The 4,249-nt window shown below is 37.0% G+C and overlaps 1 non-coding gene across 1 annotated transcript; it reads right to left on the reverse strand.

Annotated features, from left to right (window-relative positions):
• Nucleotides 1–331: 331 nt before the first annotated feature.
• On the reverse strand, nucleotides 332–403 carry TRNAD-GUC (transfer RNA aspartic acid (anticodon GUC)). Its single transcript has one exon. It is a non-coding gene; the product is annotated as a tRNA-Asp (tRNA).
• Nucleotides 404–4,249: the final 3,846 nt, after the last annotated feature.

A 4,249-nucleotide genomic window follows, 5' to 3' on the forward strand; every position in this document is an offset into this window, starting at 1 on the left:
ACAATGTTTCATACTTTTTCATTATTATTGTATTGTTATCTATAATCAGTGACCTTTGATGTTAACTATTGTAATTGTTTTGCCATTTTTTAGCAATAACTTCTTTCTTTTTAAATTTATTTTTAATTGAAGTATAATTGATTTACAATGTATTAGTTTCTGGTGTATAGCAAAGTGATTTAGTTACACATACATATGTATTATTTTTCATATTTTTCATTACGGTTTATTACAGGATATTGAATATAGACTTGTGCTGTATTGTAGGACCTTGTTGATTTATCCTTTTTTTTTTTTTTTTGGGCATGACACACGACTTGTAGGATCTTAGTTCCCTGACCAGAGATTGAACCTGGGCCGTGGCAGTGACAGTGCCAAGTCCTAACCACTGGACCACCAGGGAATTCCCTATTCATTCTATATATAATAGTATGCATCTGCTAATCCCAGATTCCCAATCTATCCCTCTCTGACCCACCTGCCCCTTGCCAACCCCAAGTCTGTTCTCTGTACCTGTGAATCTGTTTCTGTTTCATTTGTGTCATACTTTAGATTCCACATATAAGTGATATCATATAATATTTGTCTTTGATCTATTTCACTTAGTGTGATAATCTCTACGCCCATCCATGGTGCTGCAAATGGCATTATTTCATTCTTTTCTATGGCCAAGTAGCATTCTGTTGTAGATATATGTACCACATCTTCTTTATCCATCTATTAATGGGCATTTAGGTTGTTTCCATGTTTTGGCTATTAGCAATAAAGTATTTTAATTAAGGTATGTTTGCATTTTAAAATACATAATGCTATTGCACACTTAACAGACTACAGTATAGTGTAAACATAAGTTTTGAATGCAGTGGGAAGCAAAAACATTCATGTGACTCACTTGATTGTGGTATTTGCTTTATTGCAGTGGTTTGAAGCCAGAACCACAACACCTCCATGTATGCCTATTTGTAGACTTCCTTGGTGGTTCAGTGATAAAGAATCCGCCTGCCAGTGCAGGAGATATGGATTCAATCCCTGGGTCAAGAAGATCCCCTGGAGGAGGACATGTCAACCCACTCCACTATTCTTGCCTGGGAAATCGCATGGACAGGAGGCTGGCAGGCTATAGTCCATGGGATCACAAAAGAGTCAGACACGACTTAGCAACTAAGCAACAACAAATGCCTACTTGTATGTGTCTATACATATACACACATATACATCTCCACATCATCTTTATTGATTCATCTGTTGTGGATGGACACTTAAGTTGTTTCCATACATTGGCTATTGTGAATAACCCTTCATTGAATATGGGTGTGCCAATATCTCCTTGAGATTCTGTTTGCATTCTCTATGGATACATGTCCAAGAGGTGGGATTGCTGGAACATATGATAGTTCTTTTTTAACTTTTTGAGAAACCTCCATGCTGTTCTTCACAGTGGCTGCACCAATTTACATTCCCACCAACAGTGCATAGTATTCCCTCTCCTCCACATCCTCACCAATACTTGTTATCTCTTGTCTTTTCAAAGACAGTCATTCTAGCAGATGTGAGGTCATATCTCATTGTGGTTTTGATATGCATTTATTTCCCTTACAATTTGTTATGTCAAGTACTTTTTAATGTACCTGTTGGCCATTTATATGTCTTTTTTGGAGAAACGTCTATTCAGGTCCTTTGCCCAGTTTTAAAATGGTCTATTTGTTTTTTGCTTATTGAGCTGTATGAGTTATTTTTATAGTTTGGTTATTAACCCCTTATCAGGTATATGATTTACAAATTGTTCTCCCATTCCATAGATTGCCATTTGATTTTGTTGAGAGCCTCTTTGCTGTGCAGAACTTTTTAGTCCCGCTTATTTACTGATATAGTCCCACTTATTTATTTTTGCTTTTGTTGCTTGTGCTTTTGGTGTCATATCTAGGAAATTGCTGCCAAAGATAAATGTCAAGGAGCTTTTCTCCTATGCTTTTTTCCTAGGAATTTTATAGTTTCAGGTCTTATGTTTGCCTTTAATGCATTCCAAGTTAATTTTTGTGAGTGCTATAAGATAGCAGTCCAACTTCATTCTTCTACATATGATTACCCAGTTTCCCCAGTTTCCCAGCACCATTTATTGAAGAGACACGTTTTTCCTCATCTAGTATTTTTGGCCTCCTTATCAAATACTAGTTAATCATGTATGCAAGGGTTTACTTATGGGCTCTTAATCCTGTTCCATTGGTTTATGTGTCAAATTTTTATGCCAATATCACACTGTTTGGATTACTATAGCTTTGCAGTATGGTTTGAAATCAGGAAATGTGATGCCCCCAGCTTTGTTCTTCTTTCTCAGCATTGCTTCAGCTATTTGGGGGTCATTTGTGACTCCATACACATTTTTGGATTGTTTTTCTATTTCTGTGGAAAATGTTAGTAGAACTTTTATAGGGATTGCATTGAATTTATGGATGCCTATGGGTAGTAAAGGCATTTTAGCAATATTAATTATTCTGATCCATGAACTTGGGATATGTTTCCATTTGTGTCTTCTTCAGTTTCTCTCATCAGAATTTTTAGTGTGCAGATCTTTTATCTCCTTGGTTAAATTTATTCCTAAGTATTTGATTGTTTTTGATGCTGTTGTGAATGGGATTGTTTTGTTTCTTTTTCACATGCTTTGTTGTTAGTGTATAGAAATGCAACTGTTTTCTGTATGTTGATTTTTTTATCCCACGACTTTGCTGAATTCATTGATTAGTTCTAAGTTTTTTGGTAACGTCTTTAGGGTTTTCTATACATAAGATCATACTACCTGCAAACAAAGATAATTTTATTCCTTCTTTTACTGTTTGGATGCCTTTATTTCTTTTTTTCACCTGATTATTCTGACTAGGACTTCCAGTACTATATTGAGTAGGAGTGATGAGAGTGGGTGAATTTAACTCAGATGACCATTATATCTACTACTGTGTGCAGGAATGCCTTAGAAGAAATGGAGTAGCCATCATAGTCAACAAAAGAGTCTGAAATGCAGTACTTAGATGCAATCTCAAAAACAAAAGAATGATCTCTGTTCGTTTCCAAGGCAAACCATTCAATATCACAGTAATCCAAGCCTATGCCACAACCAGTAATGCTGAAAGAGCTGAAGTTGAACGGTTCTATGAAGACTTACAAGACCTTTTAGAACTAACACCCCAAAAAGATGTCCTTTTCATTATAGGGGACTGGAATGCAAAAGTAGGAAGTCAAGAAACACCTGGAGTAACAGGCAAATTTGGCCTTGGAGTACAGAATGAAGCAGGGCAAAGGCTAATAGAGTTTTGCCAAGAGAACACACTGGTCATAGCAAACACCCTCTTCCAACAAAACAAGGGAGGACTCTACACATGGACATCATCAGATGGTCAACACCGAAATCAGATTGATTATATTCTTTGCAGCCAAAGGTGGAGAAGCTCTATACAGTCAGCAAAAACAAGACTGGAAGCTGACTGTGGTTCAGATCATGAACTCCTTATTGCCAAATTCAGACGTAAATTGAAGAAAGTAGGGAAAGCCACTAGACCATTCATGTATGACCTAAATCAAATCCCTTATGACTATACAGTGGAAGTCAGAAATACATTTAAGGGACTAGATCTGATAGACAGAGAGCCTGATGAACTATGGACAGAGGTTCGTGATATTGTACAGGAGACAGGGATCAAGACCATCCCCATGGAAAAGAAATGCAAAAAGGCAAAATGTTTGTCTGAGGAGGCCTTACAAATAGCTGTGAAAAGAAGAGAAGCGAAAAACAAAGGAGAAAAGGAAAGATATTCCTATTTGAATGCAGAGTTCCAAAGAATAGCCAGGAGAGATAAGAAAGCCTTCCTCAACGATCAAAGCAAAGAAATAGAGGAAAACAACAGAATGGGAAAAACTAGAGATCGCTTCAAGAAAATTAGAGATATCAAGGGAACATTTCAGGCAAAGATGGGTTCGCTAAAGGACAGAAATGGTATGGACATAACAGAAGCAAAAGATGTTAAGAAGAGGTGGCAAGAATACACAGAAGAACTGTACAAAAAAGATCTTCACGAGCCAGATAATCACAATGGTGTGATCACTCACCTACAGCCAGACATCCTGGAATGTGAAGTCAAGTGGGCCTTAGAAAGCATCACTACGAACAAAGCTAGTGGATGTCATGGAATTCCAGTTGAGCTATTTCAAATCCTGAAAGATGATGCTTTGAAAGTGCTGCACTCAATATGCAAGCAAA

This window comes from Muntiacus reevesi, chromosome X, assembly GCF_963930625.1.
Source record: "Muntiacus reevesi chromosome X, mMunRee1.1, whole genome shotgun sequence".
Lineage (NCBI taxonomy): Eukaryota > Metazoa > Chordata > Mammalia > Artiodactyla > Cervidae > Muntiacus > Muntiacus reevesi.